At 35.1% G+C, this 12,498-nt stretch overlaps 1 protein-coding gene across 1 annotated transcript in view; it reads right to left on the bottom strand.

The window, feature by feature from the left end:
- Window positions 1–12,498, bottom strand: part of HTR2C (5-hydroxytryptamine receptor 2C) — a 217,247-nt gene that overhangs the window by 129,427 nt on the left and 75,322 nt on the right. The window lies entirely within an intron of this gene.

Raw genomic sequence — 12,498 nt, 5'->3', positions numbered from 1 at the left:
TCTGGCAGCGCAAGCATTGCCCAGCTGGGTGTATGACAGTGCGGACCAGCTTCCGGCAGCACTACCATCTCTGCGTGCACCATTTCAACTGTTATCCCAGACTTATATTTTGTGTCTTGGATATTTTTCATCAAATCCCTCCCAAGATGTCTACCAAGAGGAAATTGTCTTTGTCTACACCTCAGCCTGCCAAGAAGGAAAGAAAAGCCATTGATCTCGACACAAAAATGAGCGCAGGCTCATCCGACTTGAGCATGGGTTCACCAGCTTGAGCCCAAGGTCACTGGCTTGAGCAAGGGGCCACTCGCTCTGCTGTAACCCTCTGGTCAAGGCACATATGAGAAACCAATCAATGAACAAGTACGAAGGAGGAAAGAAAGTGAATGTGATCGCACATGTTTATGAAAAAGCCAACTCCTGTAACCCCAACTACTGCCTCATATGATGACATCAACGATCTGCAGCCAAGCATCAGCGGCCAATAACATGTTTCATACATGTTTATATATTTTGATGTTTTGCAATTGGGAAAAATGTTTCCTATGGTATTTTTTACACCTGTATTTTGTATTTTTGTATGCACCTGTAGTTTGTATGTTTTGAAAATATTAAACCAGTTGTACTGATAATTCAGTGTTTTACTTAAACCCGACGAATGTAAAAATAAACAAAATGGTGTAGAGATGATACCAATGGCATAAAATGAACAAAGAAAATTATGATCTATTACAATAATGAAAGAAAATTATGATAAAATATGACTTAAAGATTTTTGTAACATCATTTCACAGTACTGTACATATAGCTTACTCAACTTATGACCAAATCGTGTTAGGACCGGTCTGTCAGAACCAATCGTGGTCGTAAGTCGAGCATTAGCTACAAGCATCTTCATAATCATCCGATTGCTGAGATTGTGTTCAGGTTTTCTATTAGGTCAGTAAACATAAGGAGAACTACAATGTTAAAAGTACTATAAACAGTTATTCAGTGCAGTGTGTAGCCTGAGTTTATTTCAGATGGTTGTATCCAATTCTGACATCATGTTATGAAAAAGTATGCACTGGAAAATAAACCAAAGAACCACAGTATATCTTTTACTTTTGTAAGCCATGTTCTATAGATGTTTCATTTTTTTTACAAAAAGCTGCTGTATTTCAATATTTTATTTCACTGGTGTTAATTTAGAGTTGGCAGAGGTAACCTAACCAACTACCATTATGTTTCGGTACTAAGGGCTGTATATTTCAATAAAATTATTGAAATGCAAAACAAAAAACTATTGCAAACACTTGATGTATCATCACAAATGGCTTTCTTGGATTGGCAAGATACTCCATGTTTGAAATCTAGTTTAGTACCTAAGGCTTGTGAATTTGGATTTAATCTGCTGAACCAGTCTCTAAAATGGAGATAGCATTTTTCACTTGACTAGTTTCTCCTGCCATGGAAGAAATTTATAAATGTATTAATGGGCCTCCTCTACCAAACTGTAGTCAAGAGTGTCCAAGTGTTTTTCACTTGACTTTGCTTCTGACATTATTTAATATTAAGAGTGTAGTTTTAAATGTTTGCATTCATTAATATAAGAGATTGTGAAATATATTTGGATGCATATGATGGTTTTTTGGGTAAATTTTCATTTGCTGAGTAGAATTACTGTTTTTATGAATGCAAATAACTTAATTAGATCAAATTGTAAAGTTTTTTTGACTTCTTAACTCTATAGTATATTTTTAAAAATTAATAAATCATAAATTTAAATATTAAAAGAGATTTAGCCTGGTAAAATATCCAAACACTTATTATATTATTTGATATTTTTTATGTAACATATCCACTACTATAATAATTCAATTTATTAACTGGTATTTCTCAGGAAATTAGTATCTGCTACTTCATTTTATGAACAGGTTATTTGGGATTAACATGATGACATTTTCATCATTGTCTTTAAACATATTCTAAGCTACTTGAGAATGTCTTCCAAGAATATAGCCTGGTTTTCATAATGTTGGTTGTTAAATGTATAACCCACATAAGGAATGGGAACAAAATTGGGGTAACCAAGGAAGAAGCCACAAAATTTTGGGGTGGCTATCCTCTAGATATTATTTTCTTTCTATAGAAAATTATTTTAGTTGAGTAAATAACCATTCACAGAATACTAAGGGACAAAAGAGAAGGTAATGGGGCCTAAAATATCTCAAAAATTGTGGCTACATAGAACATCAAGCAAAAATGACACTAAGAAGAAATATTTATTTTACCATGAAGAAACAGGTATTTTACCATGAAGAACCTTGAATGTTTGGAGCATAAAGTGGTGGCTATTAATAGGTGACTAATGAATGCATAGCTGAGAACAAATAATAGCTTTCCTAAGAAGAAACTTCCTGCAATAACTCCTCTTACATCTATTTAAAATATGCATTCAAAAATATACTGACATAAAATATTTAGCTTTGATAGGCAAACTGCAGATTTTATATGCTAATATACTTCTCAGTGAATTAAATCTCTATAATGAATACTTGCAATGGGAACATGTTACTATAACCCTGGTTTTTCAATAAAGTAGATATTGTCACAATTAAAGAGAGAGAGAGAGAAAATGTCATGCAAATGTAAAGAGAAAATATATAAGGATTTCTTCCATATGAGTGTTCTATACATATATGTGAGTTATATGTTTTTTGAACATTTTACTATATTACTTTTGTCATTGTACTACTTAGATCTCTTTTTTTACTCAAAAAACTTTAAAGCATTTTATAAACATTAGCATGTTAATCTTCCAAAATACATATAGTGTATGGTCTGGGGGAAATTATGAAAAGACCAAATTGGTCTTTGGATACTTTATTTACTTTCAAAACTCCTTCTCCTATTAATAGCATTTGTAATTTAATTGGTCATTTTGAATTAAAATTAAATTTATATTGTTGGAATTATAGGGAATGGCAGGAGATAGGGAACTTTGGCTGGTGTGGGAAGGTAGAGCAACTTCAGCAGTGTTCTTCCTATCACACCTGATCAAACGCTTATTCTGAACTTCCAAAAATTCTGTTTTAAAAAATATGCTTAGCCATCTTGCCTATGACATAAACAGTTTCTTAATCTTACTGTGCCATATTTTCTCTATTTTATTAATTAATATTTTATATTGTGTACTATAAAGTATCTATATAAATTTTTAAAAATCAAAAACTATACATTTTAGCTGGACTATTATCATACAATCACTCTGGAGTAAGGTGTCTTAAAAATTTTTGCTTTAAATTTGGAATGGAAGACATGAAGTGGCAAAAGCAAAAAAAAAGGTCCATAGTTCCAGTGATGGACAGACTGTGGAACTATATCACAAGAAAAGTTCGTGAAACTTGATTAAGGAGGCAACTAAAGTTAACCTTGGAATGAAGCTGCATGTTTAAAATTTAAGGAACAGATGAATCACATGTCAAAGTTTGAAGATCAAATTGGCAGGGAACAACAAAAAAGGCAAGAGTAAATAGTTAGAAAGTAAAATAGAGTGATTTGGTACCCTATGGAACACACCAAGATAAACATAACAAGTAAAAGCTTTCTTTAACACATTGGTACCCCTGGAGAATCGCGTTTCTGTCTTGCTTGTTTCCTTGAGATTAAATGAACTACTGGGCTACATTGCTAACTTTCAATCTTCATATTTTGTTCCACCTCACCCCACCCCACGGCTTTGTTATGAACAGATAAGCTTGCCTCTTGGCATAAAAAGATTCATAGAAAGGCTCAAAGTGTAGAAAAAAAAGTTTAAAATGTAGAAAATGTTTATGTTCTGGGTTTTAGAACTAAGTGTTATCAGCAGATGGTAGCTGAAAATAAGAAACTGGATGTATTGTCTTGGGCAAGAAAGTAAGTGAAGCAGGTATCAAACCAAGGACTTTTAATAACTTTTTAAATTACATTCTACCTGAAATTTATGTTACTGCAACCAATTTTGGAAATACCAGTTGAAAGCTTTCCAGGGACCAGTAGCATAGGATGCTATGGTTCAGTAGATTAGATTACTTGTCATTTAAGAGCACATAAAATTAATCAGCATTCTAGAGTCATTTGGTGTGAGCAATTTGAGCAATTTTTTTTTTTTACTTTTCTCCTATAAAGTAGATTATAGATGGTTACTCAAGAGTCCATATACTAAAACTGAATTTTTATTTCATTTCCTTGGAACACTTTAATATTTCTTGGCTATTGCAAAATTTTGCAAAAGCAGAAAATAATTATGTACAATTTTAACATAACATTATTCTGTAAGAACTGTTTCTTAATGATTTTCATTCTTTTTATCTCAAAATCTTATTCAAAATAGAAGAATGCTTTCTTAGATTGAGAACTTTAATGCTCAATCGAAATTGCTTGCTGAAAATTGTACAACTTCTACTATACTATAAGAGAATGACCATGGACTTTGAAAGGAGACAAACTTGAGTTTCAGATAGAATGTCACCAGCTTAGATGTCACCACTTTCATGAAGCTATTCCTGAAACTCTTTCCCAGTCTCTCATTAGCAACTTTCCTTTGTGTTCATAAGAAACTGATATAAATATAACTTTGTAATGGTTACATTGTATTACAGTTATCAGTGACAGTTACAGTCTCCCCCATTGCAACTGATACCTAAGGCAAGGGGGCATGTGTATTCAACACAGAGCCCAGTACACCTTAGGTGCTTCTTTTGATGTTTGAAAAGACAGGTGAGTAGACAACAGTTAAGTGGCTTGATTTATTTTTTTCGTAAAGGAAGAATGAGACCATGCATAATGCATCTCTTTTATCTGGTGGTTCCTGAGTTATATCTTTTGACAATAAAGCAGTGATTGATTTTTTTACTTGTAATATGAAGATTGTATTATCTACTCTAATTATATCACAAAAAATGTTTGAAGATTAACTGGAACAATGGATATAAAAGATTTTTATTAAACCACAAGACAGAGTCTATAACCAAGGATCACAGAAGAAGCCACAACAAGACTGGACACTCCGTAGAAACTGTCTGGATTTTGGGCAAACCACAGCTGTGGATCTCAGAAATTACACCCACTGGACTCTTGAGGCTACACCCTACTGAGAAGACAGTTGGAAGACCAGGCAGCTGCAAGAAGAGATGGAACAGCTGAAAAGTAGAGGCAAATCTTATGAAGCTTGGGGCTTTTACAGAGTTGCTTTCATCTCTAAGCAGGAAGAAGCTGAACCTATACAGAGGTTGGCCCCTCCCACACTACCCAGGCATAGACAATGCTTACAAAAACTATAAAAAGAGCAGTAGTTGCAGACAAGTAGCCCACATCTGGTTACAAACAGCAGCAGACACCAACCAAAGAAGATCTAGAATCAACACAACTGGTAGTGGGTGGCAGACACCACCAAACCTAGACTCAACTAGCTACACAAACAGCATGCCCAAAGGAGGAGTCTAGCAGGCACCAGACACAGTGGATAATAAATATGCCAAACAGGACAGACATTGCACAGTGTGTAATAAACATGGTCAAGGTTGACCTTTAGAGCCAGCCAGCCTGAAAAGATAAACATACACAAAAAAGGACCAACTGTATTAAATACTCACATACAATAGGAAGAAAAATAGTACCCTCAAGAAGCATTCTTAGAACAAGGAAAGCAGGTGGCTTAGAGGGCATTACCACCAAGCCCATCATCCTCATAAACACACCACAAAAATTTCAAAGCCAGACAGTGCTACCTTATACACAGACAAAATGGGAAGACAGAGATATGCAACCCAAATGAATCAACAAATGAAATCCACAGAAAAAGACCTAAATGAAATGGAAGTAACAAAACTATCATATGCAGAGTTTAAAATAATGACTTTCAGCCCTGGCCGGTTGGCTCAGTGGTAGAGTGTCAGCCTGGCATGCAGGAGTCCAGGTTTGATTCCCAGCCAGGGCACACAGGGGAAGTGCCCATCTGCTTCTCCACCCCTCCCCCTCTCCTTCCTCTTTGTCTCTCTCTTCCCCTCCCACAGCCAAGGCACCAATGGAGCAAAGTTGGCCCAGGCGCTGAGGATAGCTCTATGGCCTCTGCCTCAGGTGTTAGAATGGCTCTGGTTGCAACAGAGCAATGCCCCAGATGAGCAGAGTATCATCTCTTGGTGGCCATGCTGGGTGGATCCCGGTCAGGCACATGTGGGAGTCTGTCTCCCTCCCCATTTCGAACTTCAGAAAAATACAAAATAAATAAATAAATAAATACATAAATAATGACTTTTAAGATGCTCAAGGATTTTAGAACAACAATGGATGGACATAACAAGAACCTAACTAAAGAATTAGCAAACATGAAAAAGAACATTGAAATAATAAAAAAGAACAAGTCAGAAATGAAAAATACTATATCATAAAGAAGACTGCACTAGAACGAATTAACAACAGGGTGGAAGAAGCAGACAATTGAATCAGTGATTTAGAAGATAAATGAAAACACAGAAGCAGAGCAGAAAAAAGAAAAGAGGCTCAAAAATACTAAGGAAACTCTAAGATACCTTTGTGACAACACAAAGAGAAACAACATTCATGTGATAGGAGTTCCTGAAGGAGAAGAGAATAAACAAGGGATAGAAAATGTGTTTGAAGAAATTATAGATGAAAAATTTCCTAAAATGATGAATGAAAAAGTCACACATGTTCAAGAAACACAGAGAGTCCTATTAAAGAGGAAACCAAGAAGACCTACACCAAGACACATAATAAAATGCTAAAGTTAAGAGACAAAGAAAGAATACTAAAAGCTGCAAGAGAAAAGCAGTTAATTACCTACAGAGGAGCCCCCATAAGGATGACATCTGACTTCTCAACAGAAACACTTGAGGTCAGAAGGGATTGACAAGAAATATTCAAAGTGCTACAAATAAAGAACCTACAACCAAGATTACTTTATCCAGCAAGGCTATAATTTAAAATTGAAGAAGAAATAAAAAGCTTCCCATCCAAAAAAATAAATCTCAAAGAATTAATTACAACCAAACCAGTACTGCAAGTAATGTTAAGAGGCTTGCTGTAAAAAGTGAAAAAAAATTGAGAAGAGGATTATAGATTAAATAAGATTGCAATAAATAAGTAGATATCAATAATAACCTTAAATGTAAATGGAGTAAATGCTCCAATCAAAACCTATGCTGTCTGCAAGAGACCCACCTCAGAACAAAAGATACACATAGACTGAAAGTGAAGAGATGGAAGAAATTATTTCATTCAAATGGAAATGAAAAAAACAAAGCTGGGGCAACAATAATTATATCTGACACAATAGCCTTTAAAACAAAAGATAAAGAAAGGGATAAAGAAATTCACTACATAATGATAAAGGGAGCAACCCAACAGGAGGATGACATCCGACTTCTCAACAGAAACACTTGAGGCCAGAAGGGAATGGCAAGAAATAGTCAAAGTAATGCAGAACAAGAACCTACAACCAAGACTACTTTATCTAGCAAGGTTATCATTTAAAATTGAAGGAGAAATAAAAAGTTTCCCAGACAAAAAACAACTCAAGGAATTCTTTACAACCAAACCAATGCTGCAGGAAATGTTAAGGGGCCTGTTGTAAACAGATCAAAGTCGGAAAGGAATATAGCAAAAAAAGGAATATGGCTTTAAAGAATAAAATGGCAATAAACAACTACATATCAATAATAACCCTAAATGTAAATGGATTAAATGATCCAATCAAAAGACATAGGGTAGCTGCGTGGATAAGAAAACAGGACCCATACATATGCTATCTACAAGAGACACACCTTAGAACAAAAGATACACATAGATGGAAGGTAAAAGGATGGAAAAAAACCATTTCATGCAAATGGAAATGAAAAAAAAAAAGCTGGGGTAGCAATACTTATATCAGACAAATTGGACTTTAAAAAGAAGGATATAGTAATATATAAAGAAGGCTACTACATAATGATAAAGGGAATGATCCAACAGGAAGATATAACTATTATAAATATCTATGCACCTAATATAGGAGCACCTAATTATATAAAGCAGACTTTGGTGGATTTAAAGGGCGAGATCAACAGCAATACTATAGTAGTAGGGGATTTCAATACCCCCCTAACATCACTAGATAGATCCTCAAGAAAGAAAATTAACAAAGAAAGAGCAGACTTATTGGACACACTAGATCAACTTGATTTAATAGATATCTTCAAAACCTTTCACCCTAAAGCAGCTGAATATACATTCTTTTCAAGTGCTCATGGTACATTCCCTAGGATAGACCACATGTTAGGGCACAAAAGTGCTCTCCACAAATTTAAGAAGATTGAAATCATATCAAGCACTTTCTCCGATCACAATGGCATGAAACTAGAAATGAACCACAAGAGAAAAGTTCAAAAATTCTCAAACACATGGAAACTAAATAGCAGGTTGTTAAATAACAAATGGATTAAAAATGAGATCAAAGAAGAAATAAAAAAAATTCATAGAAACAAATGAGAATGAACATACAACAACTCAAAATTTATGGGACACAGCAAAAGCAGTACTAAGAGGGAAGTTCATAGCCCTCAGGCACACTTTAAGAAGCTAGAAAAAGCTCAAATAAACAACTTAACCCTGCATCTAAAAGAGCTAGAAAAAGAACATCAAGTAAAGCCCAAATGTAGTAGAAGGAAGGAAATAATAAAGATCAGAGCAGAAATAAATGACATAGAGGCTAAAGAAACAATACAGAGGATCAATGAAACTAGAAGCTGGTTCTTTGAAAAGGTAAACAAGATTGATGAACCTTTAACTAGACTCACCAAGAAAAAGAGAGAGAGGACTCAAATAAATAAAATTAGAAATGAGAGTGGAGAAATAACAACTGACACAACAGAAATACAAAATATTGTAAGAACATACTATGAAGAACTGTATGCCAAAAAACTAGACAACCTAGATGAAATGGACAAATTCATTGAAACATACAATTTTCCAAAAATCAATCTGAAAGAATCAGAAAACCTAAACAGACCGATTACACCAAATGAGATAAAAAAAACTCCCAACAAAGAAAAGTCCGGGGCCTGATGGCTTCACAACTGAATTCTACCAAATATTCAAAGAAGAACTAACTCCTATCCTTCTCAAACTATTTCAAAAAATTCAAGAGGAAGGAAGACTTCCAAGCTCCTTTTATAAAGTGAGCATAATTCTGATTCCAAAACCAGGCAAAGACAACACAAAGAAAAAAAATTATAGGCAAATATCCCTGATGAATATAGATGCTAAAATCTTCAACAAAATATTAGCAAACCAGATCCAACAATATATGGAAAAATATTATACACCATGATAAAGTGGGATTTATTCTGGGGAAGCAAGGCTGGTACAATATTCGTAAATCAATCAATGGGATTCATCACATAAACAAAAAGAAGGAGAAAAACCATATGATATTTTCAATAGATGCAGAAAAAGCATTTGATAAAATCCAGCACCCTTTCATGATCAAAACTCTCAGCAAAGTGGGAATACAGGGAATATACCTCAACATGATAAAAGCCATCTATGAGAAACCCACAGCCAACATCATACTCAACGGGCAAAAATGAAAAACAATACCCTTAAGATCAGGAATAAGGCAGGGGTTCCCCCTTTCACCATTCTTATTTAACATAGTCCTGGAAGTCCTAGCAACAGCAATCAGACAAGAAGAAGAAATAAAAGGCATTCATGTTGGAAAAGAAGAAGTAAAACTATCATTATTTGCAGATGATATGATATTGTATATAGAAAACCCTAAAGTCTCAGTCAAAAAACTATTGGACCTGCCTGACCAGGTGGTGGCGCAGTGGATAGAGCGTCAGACTGGGATGCGGAAGGACCCAGGTTCGAGACCCCGAGGTCGCCAGCTTGAGCGCGGGCTCATCTGGCTTGAGCAAAAGTTCACCAGCTTAGACCCAAGGACGCTGGCTCCAGCAGGGGGTTACCCGGTCTGCTGAAGGCCCGCGGTCAAGGCACATGTGAGAAAGCAATCAATGAACAACTAAGAAGTCGCAACGCGCAATGAGAAACTGATGATTGATGCTTCTCATCGCTCTCCGTTCCTGTTTGTCTGTCCCTGTCTATCTCTGCCTCTGTAAACAAATAAACAAACAAACAAAAAACTACTGGACCTGATAAATGAATTTATCAAATTGGCAATAAAATCAATACTCAGAAATCAGAGGCATTTTTATACGCCAAAAATGAACAGTCAGAAAGAGAAATTAAGGAAACAATCCCCTTCACAATTACAACCAAAAAAATAAAGTACCTAGGAGACTAAAGACTTGTACTCGGAAAATTACAAAGCATTGATAAAAGAAATCAAGGAAGATACAAACAAGTGGAAGTATATACCGTGCTCATGGTTAGGAAGAATAAACATCATTAAAATGTCTATATTACCCAAAGCAATTTATAAATTCAATGCAATACCAATGACATACTTCAAAGATATAGATCACATATTCCAAAAATTTATATGGAACCAAAAAAGAACATGAATAGCCTCAGCAATCTTAAAAAAGAAGAATAAAGTGGGAGGTATCACACTTCCTGATATCAAATTATACTACAAGGCCATTGTACTCAAAACAGTCTGGTACTGGCATAAGAGCAGGCATATAGATCAATGGAACAGAACAGAGAACCCAGAAATAAACCCACAGTTCTATGGACAACTGATATTTGACAAAGGAGGTAAGGAAATACAATGGAGTAAAGACAGCCTCTTTAACAAATGGTGTTGGGAAAATTGGACAGCAACCTGCAAAAAAATGAAACTAGATCACTAGCTTATACCACTCACAAAAGTAAACTCAAAATGGATAAAATACTTAAATGTAAGCCTTAAAACTATAGGTATATTAGAAGAAAACATAGGCAGTAAGCTCTGACATCTCTCGGAGCAATATATTTGCTGATTTATCTCCACGGGGAAGTGAAATAAAAGACAGGATAAACAAATGGGACTATATCAAACTAAAAAGCTTTTGCACAGCTAAAGACAACAAGAACGGAATAAAAAGACAAACTACACAATGGGAGAACATATTTGACAATACGTCTGATAAGGGGTTAATAACCAAAATTTATAAAGACCTTGTAAAACTTAATACCAGGAAGACAAACAATCCAATCCAAAAATGGGCAAAATAAATGAATAGACACTTCTCCAAAGAGGACATACAGATGGCCAATAGGCATATGAAAAAATGCTCAACATCACTAATCATTAGAGAAATGCAAATTAAAACCACAATGAGATATCACGTCACACCAGTCAGACTGGCGCTCACCAACAAAACAACACAGAATAAGTGCTGGCGAGGATGTGGAGAAAAGGGAACCCTCCTGCACTGCTGGTGGGAATGCCAATTGTAAAAAACAGTATGGAGATTCCTCAATAAGTTAAAAATCGATCTGCTTTTTGACCCAGCTATTCCATTGTTAGGAATATACCCCAATAACACCATAGCACTGTATGAAAAGAAGAAATGCACCCCCATGTTTATGGCAGCATTGTTCACAATATCGTAGATCTGGAAACAGCCCAAGTGTCCGTCAGAGGACGAGTGGATAAAAAAGCTTTGGTACTTATATCCTATGGAATACTACTCAGCCATAAGAAATGATGACATCGGACCATTTACAATAATATGGATGGACCTTGATAACATTATACGGAGTGAAATAAGTAAATCAGAAAAAAACTAAGAACTATATGAATCCATACATAGATGGGACATAAAAATGAGACTCAGCGACATGAACAAGAATGTGATGGCAACTGGGGTGGGGGGAGGGGGGATGGGGCGAGGAAGGAGAGAGGGGTCGGGGGAGGGGAGGGGCACAAAGAAAACCAGATAGAAGGTAACAGAAGACAATTTAACTTTGGGGGGGGGGTATACAGCACAATCAAATGTCAAAATAATCTGGAGATGTTTTCTCTCAACATATGTACCTTGATTTATCAGTGTCACTGCATTAAATTTAATAAATAAATTTAAAAAAATTAAAAAAATGACACATTAGATCAACTGGATTTAATAGATACCTTCAGAACTTTTCACCCCAAAGCAGGAGAGTATACATTTTTTTCAAGTGCACATGGTACATTTACTTGAATTGACCCCATGTCAGGACTCAAAGCAAGTATCAATAAATTTTAAAAAGATTGAAATCATATCAAATATCTTCTCATATAACAATGGCATGAAATTAGAAATTAACGACAGTAGAAAAACTGAAAAACATTCAAACACATGGAGGTTAAATAACATTTTATTAAATAATGAATGAGTTAACAATGAGATCAAAGAAGAAATAAAAATTTTCCTTGAAACAAATAAAAATGAACATAGAATAGATAAAAATTTATGGAACACAGCAAAAGCAGTCCTAAGAGGGAAATTAAAAAAAACTCAAATAAACAACATAACCTTGCATCTAAAAGAACTG

The sequence above is a fragment of the Saccopteryx leptura genome, chromosome X (assembly GCF_036850995.1).
Source record: "Saccopteryx leptura isolate mSacLep1 chromosome X, mSacLep1_pri_phased_curated, whole genome shotgun sequence".
In the NCBI taxonomy this organism is placed as follows: Eukaryota; Metazoa; Chordata; class Mammalia; order Chiroptera; family Emballonuridae; genus Saccopteryx; species Saccopteryx leptura.
Note: the sequence above shows the minus strand (reverse complement) of the source record. Positions and strands in the feature narration are given on the sequence as shown.